This window comes from Poecilia formosa, unplaced genomic scaffold (assembly GCF_000485575.1).
Source record: "Poecilia formosa unplaced genomic scaffold, Poecilia_formosa-5.1.2 Scaffold14, whole genome shotgun sequence".
Lineage (NCBI taxonomy): Eukaryota > Metazoa > Chordata > Actinopteri > Cyprinodontiformes > Poeciliidae > Poecilia > Poecilia formosa.
Window position 1 is genome coordinate 4115009 of NW_006799953.1, and position 20482 is coordinate 4135490.

At 36.5% G+C, this 20482-nt stretch overlaps 1 protein-coding gene across 6 annotated transcripts in view; it reads right to left on the minus strand.

Annotated features, from left to right (window-relative positions):
• Positions 1-20482, minus strand: part of npas2 (neuronal PAS domain protein 2) — a 46046-nt gene that overhangs the window by 20565 nt on the left and 4999 nt on the right. For 2 of the 6 annotated variants that reach the window (XM_016668356.1, XM_007545985.2), the window contains exon 1: positions 7951-8388. The exons of 2 other annotated variants lie outside the window; for them this stretch is intronic. The gene's annotated coding sequence lies outside the window, so the exon portion shown is untranslated. Of the gene's footprint in view, positions 1-7950; positions 8391-20482 lie in introns of those variants that run through there. 2 more of the 6 variants (XM_016668355.1, XM_016668354.1) reach the window with 2 other exon arrangements.

Genomic DNA, 20482 nt, shown 5'->3' on the forward strand with positions numbered 1-20482 from the left:
TGCTATGAGGATAAAAAGCATCAATATTTTTAAATGAAGGATTACACCTAGAAAGCGTAAAGTAGTGAGAGTTTCCACATCCTGCCTGCAAATGCAAACTTCACACTTGGAGTCAGTAGTTTCATTCAGTTCAGTTTATTTATACGGTGCCAGTTTGCAACAAAGGTTTCAAGGCTCCTTCCAAAACACTCAAAAAGTTCATAAAAGGAAACACAATGTCAATTCAAAGTTAATTACATATATTTCAATTTGACTTGAGAGTTATCAAGCTGTCACAATCAGTTCATTATTCAGATTAGTTAAAAATTTTCAATTTTCAAACAGACTGCATCACATAGTTAAATTTGCAGCAATGCCCCATTCTGAGAATCCATGGAGCATCATGGGAAAAAAAAAGTCTCCTTATACTTCATCTTTTCTTGAAAGTGTGAGTAAATATGATACGCCTCGCCAGGAAGTTGGCCATCTGTGAATTTTTATATTACTTTTAAACCTTTTCAAATTCAAGTACATCAAAAACTCACTTATCTGCACCCAAACTACTTGAAAAATTTATGGCAGTGGTGTTTAAATTAACTTTTTAAACTATTCTTATAAAACACTAGACTCCGGTTTTATATGAGATTTGTCTATTATTGCTAGTTCAATTTAATGCCTTCCTGTGGAATCATTAAAAATGCAATGTAAAGTAAATGAAGCATATCCACCTGGGGAAATGTACTTTTGAACTAAATGAGGATTTTTGAACAGGAGGAGCTCTCCTGACCTAGAAATCTGCCAGAGGCAGGCACATCTTTTAATAACTCAGCAGAAATCAGTGTGCACCAACCTTCTGCACACATTTTGTTTATGGCAGGCTTGAACAGAAACCAGCATACACCTCTAACATAAACATAAGAACCGATTTAGTGACTGTGGTCATGGGTAAAACAACAACAGCATTTTGTTCCTCTTACTGGCTCACAGACAACACTGAGCTACCAGTTTTAACATACTTGCCTTTAATTTGATTAACAAAGTCAAACATAGGGAGGTTTGGAAATAAAGTGAACCGCGTAGCGATTACTTTTGGGTCATGAATATATGTGGTGAGTCATTTCAATGCAGGCAGTCATCAGCGTTTGCTTTATTCTATGTAGACAAGGAGTTGCCTTGGGTCAGACTGTAGCATAATAATTTAGCTCAGTCATTACAATACACGAAGGCCCACTATCACAAAACAGCTACCAGAAATAACAGATGAAAAAAAAAAAAACTAAAAGACTTTGTTCCAATTAGCAACGGCTGATTAAGTTTTACGTCTTTTCCCCAATAATAAAACGCAATAAATTCTGACGTGGAGATAAAAACATATATATCTAAAAACAGGAGTAATGTTTTCAAACATAAGCACTTTCTGTGTTATCTTACACCTTTTCAACACTCCCACAGCAAACATGGAGATAAGATTATATGTCACCGCTCTTGGAAGACAACTTGAGACAAAAAATTCGGAGCCATAGCGATGTATTTGTACAACAAAAGTCAAAGAGTCAATTGACTGTAACCCCAATAGTCTCCTTTATATGGATCCGCCTCGCTCAGAATGAGATTTAAACAGACCAGCAAAAACAACAACAAAAAAACAGCACTAGAATATATTAAACAGTCATTTCAATATCAATGTATGTAAAATCACAAAGAAAGCCATTACATTTCAGGCACTATGCATTCCTCCTCTGCATGGCAGTAATGCATCTGCTCTGCTGGATGCATATTTAGATTTAAGGTGTTGAGAAACAGAAAGCTCAGAGAGAGAAAGAAGAATGTTGTGATGATGGAAGAAGCAAATGCAAATTTTCTTGAAATGATTGATCCTTGATTAAAACACAAAGGCATATTTGAAGTCACACTTTATTAACATTCTTCAGGAGTCATTTTTGTCACATCTGAGAAAACTGAAGCTGTAGCAATTCTTCACGTGGATCAAAGTAAGTCACTTAAAACTGATGCACCAAGGCTCTTAGTTTTACTTTTATCCACTTTGTCCATTTTGAGCTGGTGCTATATTGCACTTTCTTGTCAATTCAAACTGCAATGGAGGAAAAAAATCCATCCAAATAAAATTTAAACACTACATGAGCCATTTATTTTGAATTTGAAGGACATAATGTTAGACAGCGAATACAAATAGTGTGAAAGTCGCAGGTGAAATGCTTACACTGTACCGCAAAGTCATTTAAAATTGTTATCATTATTTTTGACTGAAATACAACTTAGTATTGAAGTTTTCAAAATACTTGTAATTATTAAGTTCAAAATAATGAAAAATGTATAGATAATGTCTTAATTCATTTTATACTGGAGCATTTATATTATACTCGAGTTTTAAATGTTTTGTGGTAATACATTTGTGTTATTGTCAATTTGTCAGATTTATTATACACTACAGATTTGTCAGAAAGTTAATGCAGAGCTTTTCTTCAACCATTTTATAGTGTAAAACAGAAAAAAAATGAATTTCTTTGCTCTAGAAATTCATTTTTAAAATAGAGAACGTCTCATTTTCTATATTTACAGTGTAAATCTGTTAATAGGAACAACTTGACCTAGTTTGTGAATGTATTGTTTCATGTTGGCAGCATGAATTGATGCGACTTTGCTCTGTAAAGCTGTGTATAAAGTGAAACCACATTATTTTACTGTGTAAAGGTTGAACTCCAACCTACAAGTTAAACATCAAAAAACCATTACAGTCTCCGTAAACTCATTCCTTTGGCTTTTTACAGCCTCTAACTACGAACTTGAACACCAGCTGCTAAAGTTCAAGTTCATGATCAACGATGAATGTTAACACACAACAAGAGAATAGGAATGGAGGAACTACTTGTAGTTTACTCATGGGACTCCCAAAATTCAACTCAGAGCAATAAATGCTGGGTTCTTAGAAAAACGAGAACTCCTTCTAGGAAAGAAGTCCAAGTTGTCATGACGGAGCGCAGCAGTTCTCCCTAAAGATAAATATGGAATGTGATACGCAACAGTCCACCGTTACACTTCGAAACTGATCTGAAACCACGAGATCGGATTTCTGTGTTTGTAGTCAAACACTGTATTTCTCAACACACGAAAATCTCAACTTTATTTCTGAAACAATATAGGCAGAAAACTGTAAATAGCATAAAATGTCACAATCCAAATTCAAACTATATGGAATTGTGGTGTGATAGGTTTCCTTGTGTTCTTGAGATTGACATGCATGTTGCAGAAATGTATCATTTCGCTCCAGCGTTGTTCAGTTACGCTTTGTCTTCTCTTAAAATCTGCTTTGTTGTAACATTTGCTTCACTGCTCTGCTCTACACCTGCTTGCTGTCAGTCATTATTCATCTGCTTCCTCTGTGTTTACTGCGAGTCGTTCCAGCTCGACTTGAGTAACTGTGGAAGGGTTTAACTCGGCCTGCCTTTGTTTGTTTCCATCGTCCGCTGTCCAGAAAACTGGAGACTGCTCGTAAATATTTGACCCTTGATTTGTTACCAAACTCTGTCTGATTTTGACCCCTGCTCCCCAAATAAACCTGATTGTTTGGCTTTTACAATCTTGTGCCGTCCTGTTTTTAGGTCATTCGTCCTCGTCTCAAGATAACAGAAGCCAATACGGTTGGGGTGTAAACACCTTATTAGCATGATATTTCACCCAGTTGCTGTTGGTGCGACTTTTTCTGGTAAGGCTACTTCTTTGGGCTCCAGATTTTAAGCTGCTGTTTGAAACTCGTATTTTGAAATAGAAAAGGAAGTAATACTTGAGTTACCTTATTGTATCAACAGAGTCGAACCTTTGGCCAACAAAACTTCATTACAAACACCTAAATAAGGCTCATTTAGGTAAGGATAAATACGGATATTTATTTTAATAGTATTTTTCTGGTTTGTTGTTTGGAAGTTGTGCTTAGGCACAATGTCTTCCAGTAACATAGATACCCAGTAATAGTTTTACGTTTCCTGTAATCTTAACATTTTAGCAGGTTTTAGCTTAGCAGGTTTTCTGTGTTATTTTACAGTTTGTTTGTTTTTTTTGTCTGGTGGACACCATTAATACAAATTTAGGATACTTTCACTGATCAAATTTGAGCTGGATAAATCTACACTCAGAGGTGTATTAAAACTCTGTGTCAAGTCTGTGATATATATACTTTTGAAAACACACAAAAAAGAGGTGATTTAATATTGTTAGTGATTTTGGGGGAGTTCTGGAAAATATTAGATATAGATAGGCACTATTCAAACCTGGATTCAAATATTGTTGCATTGATTCTATAATACATTGTTTGAGTTTTGATCCCCCCTGAAAATTAAAAGGTATCACTTAATTTCCAAAAACTCAAATGTGCAGCTCTGTATAAAATATGGTAAACAGATGTAAGAGTATTTCCAATAGCATTTTTAAAGCGTGTCCCTGCATGTGCTGGTCATTTATTTAGGCATTTAGTCACTTCTTGCTCATTTCTTCTTTGTCACCAAATAAATAAAGCCATATGTCACTTAGGACATTTTGTACCATCCATGTGACAATCCGTAAATCCCAAGAAGTTTTTTTTTTTTTTTTACCAGCACTGTCAACTAGATCTGAAGTAATTTTCAATAATGTTTGATAATATAATAATTTTATGTAAAGAAATGTGGCTACATGACTCCAAAAAGTCCTATTTTAAAACAGTCAACTGACCCACACTGGAATCAGAACTGAAAAAAGTTTTTGAGAACTATTATACAATTAAATTATACCAGATTTAAGTGGTTTTAGCACATTAAAGCAGAGAGACACTTAAGTACTGAAAGAAATAAACTGATATGCAATAGTTTATGAGAATAAAATAGAAGGAGGAAGGGATGTGTGGTTATAAAATAGAGGAAGAAATAAGCAAAACGCCATCAGTTTGTCGTCCAACATCTTTTAAAATCAAGCTGCTTAACTACTGCAGTGTTTCGCGTTATAACATCATAGATCATAGTTGTAATACTAACAGGCAGTAATGGAAACCATTTGTAAACCTAACAATACTCTGTAGTTGGCATAATTAAGCCACAGATGAGAGAAGACATTTCCTGTAGCTGCCAAAGTCAAAACAACTGTCTAACATCAATGTTTGGGCTGAATCCAGTAAGTCATGTCTCCGCCAGCCAATCAGGATCGCAGCTTCAAGGATTTTCTGCCCCCAGGTAATTAAACTCAGATTTGATCAACACTTCTCTTACATTTGCATACTGAAAACCAATGCATTTCAGCTGTTCTACAACAACTTCACACTGAGCTCGACGTTACAAGTAACAAGGTTTGAATATATGACAGTGTGGGGGAAGAAATGTCAAGTTTTTTAACCTCACAGTGGCTGGAAAAGCTTCAGCGCAGATGGTGTTTACACTGTAATTCAGCTCTGTGCAGTTTATCTTTAGTCTGTAAAGACAGGGGGAAAAAAACACTTTGTTCTTTTGTATCAGATTAGATGAGAAAAAGGGAGGCTTTTATTCTTATAATTTATCCCACAACTAACAAATTAAAATAAATACTTTGCTACATCTCTCAATAATGCCCATTTAAAGACATTAGAGAACATACTTTAGTGCGAGCTGAAGCTTTGCCTATGAATAAAGCCATTTGTTTGCGTTTTACTAGTATTAGAAAATGTATGCTGTTTATTATTTTATATTCCTGGGTTAATAGATGAGAGTATATTCGATATTCATCAGCAGAGCGCAACTTCCAGAGTGCGTTTAATTTGGTGGCAACAAATTTATCACTGTCAAGTCACTGTTTCCTATTCATCATCACAGAATAGCAATAAGAACCATAATTCACCAATTCTGCTGTTTGTACATACTAAAATATAATCTATGGTGGGTTAGCATTCATGGTAATGAAAATGAGTGCATTTGTTGTTAATGTTTTGCAGTGTTTATTGTTTTTAGGTTGCACGACCCAGATGACCTAGCTAGAATGGCAATAAACGATACATACTTCCCTTAAAATAATCCAGCAGCAGTGTGGCAGATTGTAAATGGCGGCCCAATCAAGAGCTAATAAGTTAATCAGTAACAAAGCCATGTAAGGCACCGGTGTCAAATAATTTAAAGCATATTCCAAGAAAGTTTTAAAGTATGGAAACTCAACAAATATCTAAAACTGTCATAGTTTTGCCAACAACATGCAGTTAAAGAAAAATGAAAAATAAAAACTAGTCCAGAAGATAAAACTAAACCAATATGAAAATGAAGTATCAAGTGTGTTAACAAACACTAACTGGGCCAGGGCAGGCTGTGTTAAAAATACTTGATAAGTAGAAATTGTTATAAAATCTCTTAATGTAGTTTATGTATATTTTCCCATGTTACAACCACAAACATTAATGTAATTTAATGGATTTTTATCTGAGATGGGTGTATCTATGAAGTAGAAGGAAGATTACAAGTTGTTTTCAAACCTTGTTACAAATAAAAGTTCAACAGACTGAGTGAATTTGATTTCAACCCCCTTTACTCTGATGCCATCAATTAAAATCCAATGCAATCAGTTGTTTTCAGAAGTTGCCATCAATTTAATCTCGGTATGAGTTCTACTGTTCTCTTAAAATCTCAGAGGTTCACCATCGGATTAGCTGGGAAAGAAGAGTATTTCTAATCAAAGCCTGTAGCAACTCTGGAGGAGCTGCAGAAGTCCACAGCTCAGCTGGAAGCATCTATCCACAGGATAATTTTTAGTCATGCACTCCATCAATCTAGCCTTTAAGGAACACTGCCAATAACTGGAAGAAAACTATAAAAATCCAATTTATGGTTTAAACCTGAGACACAGGGAAAAAATGTTCCATGGGACAGAAAATTATGCTTTCTTTGTTGTGGGACAATAACACAGTGAATCATTCACAACATGGTGGTGACAGCATCATTCTGTGGGGATGCTTTCCATCAAAAAGGGAAGCTGGTCAGAGTTGATGAGGAGATGGATTAAGCAAGATGCTTTGCAATCCCAAAAGAAAACCTGTTAGATGTTGCGAAAGACATAAAAGTAGGGCAGAAGTTCGCTTCCAAGCAGGATAATGACCCTAAAAATACAGTCAGAGCTACAATGGATTGGTTTAGATCAAAGTGTATTTATATGTTAGAGCGACCCAGTCAAAGTCCAGCTCTAAATCCAGACGATAATCTGCGACAAGACTTTTAAACTGCTGTTAACAGATGGTTTTCAACAAATCTAAATACATTTTTTGATGAATGGGAATGAAATTTCAGTTTCTAATTTTGAAAATTATGTATTCCTTTTCTTTCATCCCACAGCTATGTGCTACTTTGTGTCTGTAACGAGACAAAATGTGTAAAAGTCCCAGGAGTAAAAAGTGGAGGAGTGTAACTGTGGCGACTGAAATCGGTTTGAGCTGATCAACACTAAAAACACAAACATAAAAAAACAATAAATGATTAAGAAATATATTGCAAAATCTCTTACTGACTCATCAAACAGTGGAAAAATATCTTACTGTGAACTAATACATAAATAAAACGTGAAATCCTGCAAATCCATCGAACCAAAGCCCCTTGAGAAATTATTAATAAACGCATCAGTTTTCTCGCCATTTCTTGAGCTCCATTAGTGTCTGCTATGGATGTCAAGCGGGTTACAACGTGAAAAAAAATGGTTATATCAACCTTGAAACCAGGGCACTTGGAGAGCTCGCAACACGTAAGGAGCGTTCAGGAGCGCCCTGAAAATGTCGGGAAAAAACGAACCTCCTTAAAACACTTTAAAAAACCCTGAACGAGTGCAGTTTCGCTTCCCGGGAAATTATTAACAAGAACTAATCATGCGGTCGCCCACCTCTAATCTGGGAAGAGGCCACTCGTGATAATGTAAACAGTGTAAAGGAGCGGCGCAAGTATGACAGAGTTGGGTGAAACTGAAGGTTTAAAGCGTACATACCTGAAGAAAGAGTGTCCGGTAGAAATAAAGAACCTCTCTTCACTTCAACCGGCGTCGTCATTTTTGTTCTTTAAACTACAACATAGCAGCCGAGCTCAACTAGCAGCGGCTCATTCACCTAAAACCTTCAATTGCATAACAAGTTATTAACGCGTCGGTATTAAGCACCGGCGTCCCTTCCTGCGTTGCTGTCACACTTATCCAAAAACAGAAAAAGAAGGGGGAAAAAACTCGGCTTATTTTAATTCTACCCCTCTTTTTAGTGCTAGCAGCGGGATTTAACCAGGTACAGTACTCCTCATCCTCGGCTTGGCTGTGGCTTGTAAACAGGACCGGGCGGCTGAGAGAGAGCGCAGAAAGTAGGTCAGCTGGTAGCTCAATACTCGGCTAACGACGACAGCGGTACATAAGCAGAGGCTGTGCAGCGCGACTGGAAGGAGGGAAGAAGGAAAGAAACCTGCGGTGACAGGCATCAGCAGGGCAGATTGTAATCTTCAACACGTGCTTAATGCATAGGTAACACCAATCTTAATGTCATTAAAGCGACTGTACGGATGCTCCGTGTGTGTGTGTGTAACCTGAATGGTACAGTCTTAATGGGAGCCATGGGTATCAGAGCATGTTTCATTTAGAGGGAAAAACCTGCATCAATTAAAATTTTACTTTATGTGTTTAAAAAAAATACAATAACCAAAGCGACTCCTTAAGTAGACTTTTGAGGTAGGAAAACAATCTGGAGGCTAAATGTTGCCTCCCTCTTGCAAGACATTATTCCCTGTTTTTTTATGAGGTGATCTGTGTGTGTGTGTGTGTGTGTGTGTTTTGGGTGAGGGCAGACTAAATCAAAACCTGAGAAAGAAAGTAAAACAAGAAGCAAAATTTTTTTTTATCATTTTCCATGTGCACTTCCTCTGTGTGTGTCTGTGTGTGTCTGCTTTAACAACTTCCTGGTTGCCTTTTCCCTCTGATGAAGTCCCAAATGTGGGTCAGCAGCCTGCATGACTTATTGGATTCAAATATTTTGCCTCTGTGAAATGATTACACAAGTGAGCATTCAAAGGTCCAGAGTCTTTCAGAAAGACTAAAAGGCTCATCTTACAGAGAATCTGTTTACTTTGAGAAGGAGATAAAAACTTAGGTAGACTCTCATGTCTGTGATTGTTACAGTCGTTCCAACAGTGGAAGAATATTCTCGTTAATATAAAGTAAATGAGTCTTTTTGGCTAAAGTATTGCTGAAAATTGTATTTAAGAGAAAACATCTTCTGTAGAATTGCATTGTTGTGCCTCCTTGCAAAAGTATCCAAACCCCTTAATATCAATATCTGAAAAGTGTGGCTTGCAGGCCTTTTGGATATTGTCTTAAAACTAGTAGTTAGTTATGCTTTTTCATTAATAATCTAGTAAAGCTTGATGAAGCTCCATAATTAGAAATCAAATGTCACATAAACTGTATTTACCAGTAAAATTAATTGTGATGGATGTTGATTGGACTAGAGTTTTATTTTTGCTACTTTTGTCTAAACTCCAGATAAACTGAAGTGTAGTTTGCGGTTGCACCATCACAAAAGTTCAGAGGGGTATCGATACTTTATCAAGGCACTGTGGTAGAAATATAATTTTATTCAAATTTTTAGATTTCATCTTATAAAACATTTTCAGGTTGACTGTCCAGGTCTTCTTAGTGCAGATGCAGAGCTAAAAGTATCCATGTCATGCTATTTGTGGGGACCTCTAACTCTGCAGTGTAATTGGGGCTTATCTCGAACTGTCTGTACAGGAATAATAATAACTCCATTAACCAGCCCTTAGTGGTGTAGTTTATAATGCTTCAGATGTTCTTAATATTCCCCATCTGCATAGTTTGCATGATATAAATAAATAACTTCTAATAATCAATTTTCTTTATGTAATCAGAGGAGAAATAACATTTGTACTGCATCAGAATACCATCAAACAATATTTTATCCTACTCAAAATACTGTTTTGCAATGAAGAAAATAGCAACATTTTATAGCAACATGCTTTAGTGCAAAGAAGATTAAAGCATAGAAACATACATGGACAACTGAAGCTGTAGAATAGTATAATTTGACGCCGTAGATCAATATTAGTTATTTGTATTAGTTTGACCATTAAATTGTTCAGTAAAGTGGAACATCTTGGTAAAACAAAACTAAAAATCAAATGCATCCCATTACAATCAATAAGAAGAACAGGACATAAAGCCCAGCATCTCTTGGTTTGGTTTTAAAGCTGCTCCCAGCATTAATAGTCTGGCTTTACTGCAACTATTGCTTAACTACACAGAAAATGTGTTTCTATTTTTTTTTTTTTTTGCCTTCATAGAAATGGACAATAGCAGCCATGCAAATGTAGTGGCTGCTTCGGGCTCTGCCAGGCCTCATTATTTAATGTTTCATGATTAAAGTCTCTCTCCAGATGTTGGAGGATTTCATCACGCACAGCTGAGGCTTTGCTAAATATGCATGCCTTCACTTTCAATAGCCGTCTTAATGTAATAAGTCACATTTTCCCTTCAGCTGATTCAGACTGCAGATGTCTTATTAGTCTGATGTCGGGTTGGAACCGCGCTGCGGTAAAAGTGCGTTGCTTTTTTTTCTAATTATACCACCTCCATCTGACAAATGATTCTATCTTTTTGTGGTCTATTGCCTCTTGAATTATTGCCAGTGCTGATTGTGTTTAAAATAATTCACTGGAAGTACATCATTCCTGATTTAATTAAATTTTTTTTTTTTTTTTTCAGTTGAATTTTCTCAAATCTATTTATTGCTTTATTGTTCTGGAACAAACTTTATTCTTGCTAAATGATAAACATATAAAGAAAAGATCCACATGGTTTGACCATCAGTCTCAATAAAATGTAAACAAACAGAGGTATAATGAAACCAGTTGTTCTAGTTTCTCACATATCTGAGAGACCTGAAAATCTGGCACGATAAACAATGAGGACGCTCAGACCATGGGAAACGCCAAATCAGACTCGTATATTTTGTTTGTAGGTAAACAGTAGATTTCAACAGAAAACATAATTGCAAGATATCTAATTCTACTTTGTACCCTCCCAAAAGAAGACGGTGTTTGTGGCACAAAGGAAAGGGGAGAATCAAAAAGCATCTGTTAAAAGGCTGCGATGACTCAGCTTAGACATGAAAAAAGTCTATTTCTACCAGAGTAAAAGATAAATTTAAATGGTTTTATAAATGCACCACAGTCCTCAGATGTTCTGTTCCAAAGAAGAAGACTAAGTGAGCGCAGAAATATTCCAGACTTTGCCACCAAACCTTTTAGTTTAAAGTGTGGATAGGTCTTTTCGCGTATTTACTGAAAAGAAAGGAGTGGCCGGAGTAGCTTTAGAGCTACTGAGCAATGTGTTTACATACATTTAAATCAAGATGGTTTTCATATCAGCACAAAGTCAGTCATTGAGGAGCCTTATCCACCACTATCAACCTTCTAAAAAAAGGTCCTGAAGTGATTACCACTGGATTTTTTTTCCCTTTTGGTTTCATACTGTAACAAGCATTTTCCCCACAACCACTGTTGAATTTTGCTCTGTGTAAGTAGATCTCTAGAGATCATGTACAACTTCTAAAAATGTTTATTTCTAATTGCTTAAAAAAACAAAAAAACAAATCTGAAATGTTAAGTGCATTTAAAAAGTAAATTAACAGTGTAATTTAACACATATTTTGGAATATTTCAAAATGCAATTTACTTAGGTACAAACAAGATAAACAGTAGCATTTTCTGTGAAACGTAGTCTACTGTCACATCAATGAAGTATGTGTATCATTTCTGATTTCATCTTTATATAATTGTCTGATCTTGTTGGGCTGAAAGTTTGGTGCTCTGTTTGTAGCATTTGATGCCCTAAAATAGCAAAAAGAGCTAGATACATTGGTCCATATTGATGCCACGTTGCATCATGAATAACGATTGAGTCACTGCTTTGACATTTGTAAAGCATATCTTCTGTATTTCTGGAATTTTTGAAATCTTATGTTGAATTATTCCATCTTTTTGGATGTTTTCATGCTGGAACTTTGTTTACAGAAATTGTTTTGTCTTAGAAGTTGAGAGCATGCTATTTCCAAGTTAGAAAACCGTGTTTTTCTGCTTATTTTACAATTGAGAACTTTGAAAATCTGTTTTCTGGCCACAAAGGAAGCACACCATTAAACCCAAGATGCCCTTTATAAACTAAAGTTGGTTATTTAAAATTTAAAAAAATTGACTGAATAGAATACGTCATCCAGGCAGGCTAATTGATATTTAAAATATACTTAACAAACATCATCAGTACTGGTTTAATTCACTGGATTGTAAAGAAATGTTTGATACGGTATCAGATTGGGAAACAGTAATCGACAAATAACTCTGTCAATTACTTGGTTATCTGTATTAGTATGTTAAATCCAGTAAAGGCAGAAAATAACATTAAACAATCAGACAAAAGTGGAAGAGAATCTCACTTCACAGTATTTCACAATGTGTTTCACAACTCTGATCTTTTCCAAACCCAAATATATAAAGATTATATAAAGAGTTGTGCATCAGAATAACTTTACCATCTGTGTCCGACCCTAAATGCTCAGATTCCTCCTAATATGACAAACTACAGTGGTGGTCACCATCTGAAAGGCAAAGTTACTGTTTTTTAAGAAAAAACAAAAAAAATCTAATTCTTTTTACACTTTGCAACAACTTTCGTCCGTAATGTCTTACCCAACGACATTACGGACGTAAACAGCGCCAGGGTGTTGATATAGATTTATTCCTAATTAAGGTTGGCTGCTGTGCCAGTAACCAACAAGTGTGAGACATCTAAGATTCATAAAGATCTCCCACATTTCACTGCATTATTCACCGTCCGCCTACATAGAGATTAGTTCTGCTCTTTTATGTAGGTCATGCTATTGGATAATGAGATGACATTTCCTGCTCATAAGTAGGCATCGCCGGATAGTAAATGCTCATTGTTGCCTCGTGCGTGCGTCTTTTACAGTCCTTCGTCCAGATTGTTTGCGTTCACCGCAGTGAAAAGGGGGGATTATTTGTTTAATTACTGGGATATTAAGCCGTATTGCCTCCAGTGACATCTGCGGCACTGGTATTGATGATGTCACGGCGGCTCCTGAGCTGAACCACTGACTGTCATTAATTAGACTGGCACGGCTGTTCACTCTGTGTTCCCATGGTAACAATGCGCTGTGTCTACTTTCTCCCAACCGAAGCAGCCATGTCCATCAAGCTGCTGGTTTTCATTTTCTTCAGGTCGAGGACATTTTTCATCCATAGCTCAGAAACCCATTTACCTCTCTGCTGAATGTTAATGAGGTAGCAGGAAAAAAAAAAAAAAAAAGCTTTCTGCCTCTGTGATCTGACACTTTTAACTCAGCGAGACGCTCTGAGCTCTTATGAGGTTTTCCCCCCCAAATAATATTAAGAAGAAACAAACAACAGCGCGCACTGTGCTGAAACTGCCGTGGTTATAAACAGGCTCACTGTTTCATGTTCTCTCTTTTACAGTCTGTAAAGTTCAATCTTGATGTTTTACTTTCGTCACTGTGGAAAAACTGGGAACACTTCATGCTTCAAACCACTGAGCTATATCTTCTCCCACAAGGACAAGAACATTACATCAGAAGCCAGTACTCTCCCTGCATTGACCAATAGGAAATCCACTTAAGAACAGCAAAAAGTGAACCTTTGCCTTTATGCAGCCACTCTTTAGTCCAGTTCAAGCTGGCCGATACTGAACAACAGTCTGCTCTGTCTTTATAAATGGAGCACCGTTAAACAAAAGCTGAGACTTTGTATGCTATATTACTTTCCAACACAAGAAGCACTGATCAGTAACACAGCTAATTATTATTGCATCGCCGCGGCAGTGCAATCCCTCAAGAATTGTCAGTCTTAACTAAGCAGCAGCTTCAGAGTAATCCTCCACTGATAACAGCTCAACTGACACACTGTCTGCGCTCCATTCAAAACACAAATCTGCTGTTGTTGACAACAAAAGAACAAAACCGATTTCCATTATGCACTTTTTGTGAATAAACAATTTATTATTAGAGGTATCTGTCAAGTAAAAACACCTCCAACAAATACAAGCTTTTAAATGTGCAAATATTTGTTGGCAGCCTTGGAAATGATGTAAAGGCCTCAAATTAAATTGACCTTCTACTGCTGAAGCAAAATTAGACACTGAAAATGTTGAAGTCTAACTTTTAATTTTGAGCGCATTCATTCAGTTTACGGGAAAATAACTTGTTTATCAAAATAACTTTTGGCACAGAAGCGCTTTAAGGATGTTCTTTGTTAGAGACCAGCAAGTCTGAGAGTGGAACAGCATCATTATTCACAAACATGAGTGATTTACCACACATGAGCTTTTAAAAATAATGTCAGAAGTTGCAGCAGAAATCAACAGTGTGAAAAATAACATATGAAATACTCCTGAGATGTTAAATATATTAACGTTGTGTGCTATATCTTCAGTTTTCTTCAGTTTTTAACTTCTATTTTAAAAAAATTATACTCTCCTAAAGTCCAGTGATTTATTCTTTCTCAGTGCGGACTTTCATAGGAAAGACGCTTGATGAGTTTTGTGAAAGCGGTTTAAAAGTGAGCATTTAGTAATAAAAAAAAAAAAAAAGAAAAACACTCCAGGTGGAATAAAAGAACATGTAAGCATTAATATCTACTGTTAAGTGATAAAAATGTAACTCAAAAAGCTCTGATGACAAAAAAAAAAACATGTGAGACTACAAATAAAAAAACTTACAATTCAAATGGATGCCCTTGTGGTTTAGAAGATTATTTCTTTAATGTCTCTACAGGACATTTATCCAAAGCATTAAACAACGGCTCATCACCCAGACACCCAATCATCTTTAAGTACTCAAATTAAAAGTTGGACTCTTCTAGACTGTTCGGCGTTTGATCCAGCCACTGCAATAAGACAAGGCTTTACTTTACGTTTTCTTTTATATCTCTTTATACCAGCTGTGCCAATAACTCTGTTCTCTTTGGTTGTGCAGATCTCTTTGGCAGATTCCATGTTTACTCTCCGGTGATGCTCTACCCCCAAAAAAAGCTGTTTAATTACACATTTACCGCACGGCACACAGAGCCACTCTGGGTGGCCACATCCTTTCAAGTAGACCCATAAAACAAACATCCTTTCACCAGGTGGAGGGCACTCTTAAATTTCCTCAAAATTATATTCTTTCAACAATTCTAAATGAATTACCTAAATTATTCCAGCCTGTTTTTGTCTGCCGCTACTGCTTGGTGGGGAGGGAAAAAGTAATTACCTGTCTCCTGATTCTTAAAGGGCCAGACTCACTAAGACGATTAAAGCGAATTTTATGACTGTATTGCAGGCAAGATATCGCTGGTTGTTAACGTTATGATTGACCATTCCGGTAAATGTTGTTATGGATCATTTAAGCGTTTGGTTTTTGAGGATTTTAGTGTTTAGTGTCGCTTTGAACATGTGTACAGTGGGTTTGTGTCGTCACTCACCAGGACGCCTTCATAAAAAAAAAAAGAAAAAAAAAAAAGAAACCCACTTCAAATCGTAGGAGTTTTCATTTTCCCTGTTAAATAAAAGCACTGTTTGAGCAGATATGTAGGTCACAATTCTAGGGCATGAGTGGAAAGGGCAATGCAGCGCTTTCTCTTCTCACTGCAGCCTTCAGAAAAACATCACAGATTATATCTTTGATTAAATTCCTGCCTGTGGAAGAGTACCACGTTTTATTTCCAATAAAAGGAAACAGTGTGAGCTAACAGGCAGAATAACGTCAAAGTTGTGGAATCATCTGTGAGTGTTTGTGAAACCGTAGCAAGTCACTCAGTTGTTCTCAGATTCTCTGGTGAACTCCCAACAGCCCTCTAGCAAGGAGACGATGGAAAAAATTACCTTATGTCTCCATTCCTATCTATTGCTGTTTCATTTTCCTTGTTATGAAACACAGCCGTCCATTTTTCCAAAGCTTTTCCAACCAAACACACAAACTCTCTCTCCCGTTACGATTCAGGTTTGTCCGAACAGAAGGAGAAGCAGAATTAAAAAAATAAATAAATAAATAAATTATTCTATCTTAGAGAAGTGAAAAAAATCAGAAGGTTTGAGTTTTGTTTTTTTGTTTTTTGGCCATATGGCTATTCTTTTCATTATTTGGTTATCTACAAATAATGTTTTTTTGTTTGTTTGTTTTTAGATCCTAAGATTAAATGAAAATTTAATTTTAGGATTTGCTGGCAAAGCTCACAGCTACACATTAATGTACTTTCTATATTTTGCAGAAATAATCCCTACAGATGCGCCAATCATCCAGAGATAAGAATCAATCAATTTTCAATCGTTCAACACCATTGACATTGAAAAACGCTGAAAAATCTTCTCTTCTTATTCATAAATGCATCAAAACTAGGAACTCCTGCCACTTTTTGGACTGTAAACACATCAGCCAACCACTTTTTTGGTCACACCTCATGACAATAATCGAAGGTAAGACATGGATGGGCCAGTAAATGGAGAGCTTATCTTTTTGATTCAGCTCAACACATAAGATTAGATCAATCCCACAATCCCATTCGATCCTGGAATCACTCAGGATTCCAGCCGTGAGAAGTAATCGCTCCATCTTTTCGTGGCTGAAAACCACAGCACCAGAGGAGCCGACGAGGACCCATGTTTCCATAACAACAATATATTTTAAGAGATTTGTACACATGTTTATGAGGAATAACAATAGCGAGTAGCATAGGGAGTGCTGCAGCTTTCACACAATTGTGAAAACTGCAATTGTGCAGCTTCTTAAAAAAAAAACTATATGTGCATATTCGATTAGAGGCAAAAATAAAAGGTGTCGAAAACTTCAGCTGCTTTTTTTTAATAGTATTATCAACTTGTACACCACTTTAAATGTGAATTAGTAACTATATATACCGTGTCCTGGCATTTGACACTGAAATATATGGATCTCAAATCAGTCTTCAGAAGTGAAACCTGAGTCTCTAAGGTTAAGTATAACAGCCAAATGTAATACAACTCTCTCCTCTGACGTTTAATGAGCGTAAAAAGAATCACAGTCATGAGAAGGATTACTGCCCATCACTGAGCTTTTGTCTGTTGACATGACAGATTGCAGATGACTTAACTGTGTGGGAGTGATCCTTTCATATGGTCTGACATGGTCATTTTGTCTACTTGACTCCTCAAAAACAAACAGCATTGTAATGCACACACGCAGCCAACACCCTGAACCGAAGATCTGATTCAGATCTAGGTCACACACACACACACACACACACGCATGCACACACACACACACTCACGCACGGGGCCAGGCCCACATATATTGTTGAGGTATTTTAGCGCACTGAAGCCACTCCCGATTCAAATGAGTGACTTCCTGTCGTAGCAGCCTACGGTCAATAAGAAAAATACAAATCGGAGCAAAGGAAACATTCAAATAGGGGTGGTTTACGGTAATTCTGCCTGCAATTAAAAGCATTATTTTTTTTCTAATCTTCTAATTATCTTAACTGTTAAACAGCGGTTGCTGGCTATTACCTCAATGCCATTTGATGCCAAGCTTCAAACTTGCAAGAAAAAAAAAGAAAAGAAAAAACTAAAAAAAAAAAAAAGAAAAAAAGAAACTGATATAACGTGACTACTCTAAGCCCCAGGAATTTTAAACAATTACATTTAAAAAGATAATTATCTCAATCACCCTTCAGTGGGTGTCTGAGCAAGGAGCTGCTGACGACAATTACTGTGTGCTCTGGCGCAAGAGATCAGGAGCAGCAGCAGAGGATGATGACGTCTGCGGAGGCAGTTATATAACCAGGGCTAAACATTTTGTCTGTCATAGCTGCAAGGTTAGAGAGACTGATATGAATGCCAGCCATAGTCTCAGGAGTCATGTGCAACATAGTTCCAGTGGCCAAAGGAAACAGAGCGTTCCACAAAGGAGGAGCAGCGCGGCGTGGAGCGAGAGGAAATGTCCTTATTTGAAGCTAACAATCACCATCTCCCTCTCCTTCTCCGTGGAATTTAATGATGCAAGAAAAGCACATTGTTTCTCAGCAGAATTCAGATTTTCAGTCAAGATATTTTTGGAGGTCAGACAATTTTGATCTAAGTAAATACAGATTGCTGGGTTTAATAATGATTTCAGTTATTAAAGGGAGAAGGGGGCTTCAAACTGTCCTGCATCAATTTTTTTTTTTTAAATCCACAAACAAAAAGAAAATGATAATTTCTAAGGCTTTAGGACTTCACAGAGTGACCATAATCCACACACAGAAAACGGTGCTGGTCACAAAAGCATCGGCTTTTGAAGCAGAAAGGCCACACCTGGATGGTACAAAAAAACAGAAACAAAATCCTGAATTTTTTTTGGAGATAAAGTGAAATTAAATAGCTGGTTTTGATTGAAACACTAAAGCAGACATGCAAAATAAAAAAAATTAAAAAGGAATAAAAAGCTCACCAGTACATAGAAACATTCGTAGTTGTAAACAATAGTGCTTTCATTGTGTTCTACTAGAGAAAATGGTCTTAAATGAAAAGTATTTGTCTGTTTTTGCAAAAGTGTCTACAAAAAAACACCCCTCAAACCTGGGTTATTACTATATAAGTGATTTCAATAAGCTTTTTAATGTTTAGAACTAGATTTATTTGCCTTTTTTCCATTTTAAAGTGATTACCAGAGCTGTATCTTTAAGGATCTTGCCAAACCAAGCAAAGTCTACAGAGAAAAAATAAACCTTCCAGCAACCAACGCTCACAGGCTTTTAGCATTAGTCTAAATGTAGCACACAAAGAAAAGGGAGATTGTTCTCTTAAACATTGTTGTATAAGAATCAAAATGATTCAGGCTGCAAAACAAACAGAATGTGTGTTTTGGAGCAAGTAAATCCAGATTTTTTTTTTTTAGTTCCCTTCCACAAAGAGAAATGGGAGAAATGGGGGTGGGGGAGATATACGCCTAGACATGCTACCAATAAAAATATTAAAATGTCAAAAGAGACCTGAACACCAGCAGCATTTTATCAGTTAAAATAATTAAATCTTTTGTCTTCGAGGATTCAAGTTGATTTATGAGCTTTACTGCAGCACAAGCAATAGGTCTGAACCTCACTAAGTCACAGGATTTTCTTTTTTGTTTTCTTAAGTTGATACAGACTAAACAAAACAAATAACTTACGCACACTTCTGTATTTCTTGCCCTCCTAATTAGGCAGGAAGTAATGATATCTAATAAAGATGTGAGAGTCAGCATAAAGTTTTTTTGTTTTTTTTTACTTTGTAAGTTTCTACAAGTTCTGATAGAATGCAGCATCAAATAATCCCTAAGTAAGAGCAACTGGGAAGAGGAATATTACTCAAAGAAACCATTACAACTTTAGGCCAGTATCATCTGGAAGTATAATGATAAACTCATGGTGCTAATGTCAACAGGTCCAAATCCCCTGTTTTCTGCTTCTAGTCTGAGTGTTTATGTAAAATGCGAAAAAAAAAAAAAAAGAAAGAAAGAAAAGGGGCGAACAGATGGTCTCTGTATGTGTGGTACCGACTGTGAAGCACCGAAGAGGAGCCGTTATGTCAGAATTTGAGGCAACACTTGAACAAGGTTGCCACGACACTCGGCGGCAACATGCTACGCCATCTGGTTTATGGTAGCGTCTTCTGTTTTTCAGCATGTCGGTGACACGAAACCTACCTAAGGGCCTTTTCATCAAGAAGCAAAGAGATTTAGCGCCGCGTTGGAGAACCTAGCTCTCACAGTCAGAGCAGCGAATGTGGTTTAAAGCTAATAGCAACACTTTTCAGCAAAACAGGTCGTATTCACTTGACAGGATTTACCACATATGTTATGAATAGTTTTTGTGTTTGTTTTGCTGTTCTGTTGTCAATGGTTATTGATTTCTAATCAAATCTACCAAAAACAGGCTTCCGCACACATGACTCTGGTGTCATCACGTAAGGGAGAAGGCGATATTTTTTCAAGTCAGCTAAGGTAGCTATGAGTTCAGACGGCAGGTAGTCACATTACTACTAAATTACATAACTACATACATGGTGAAAAAAGTAAAAAGAAGAATGTACGATATTTACGAGTAGCTAGTACGGATAGTAGCCAATCAGATGTAAACATTTAAGCAAGAATATAAATCCAGGAGGTGAAATCCTCCAGGCTGTGTTGTTATTGCTAATGAATATCTATTAAAATACCACGAGAAATACATATGTGGACGTCAGAAATGTTTTTTTTTTTATTTTTAATTCTGATCACAAAACACTGTGAACCGCTGGTATTCATGAGGGTTAGGCGTCATTTTACAACAGCCTAATAGTGTTTATACCAAATATACTTCAATATGCATTAATACCCACAATGTGAACAAACTTAGCACAACAACAGAGGCTAACATCTACAGTCTTTCTTAGGTCTGCTCTTTGGGGTACAGCCAATCAGCACCAT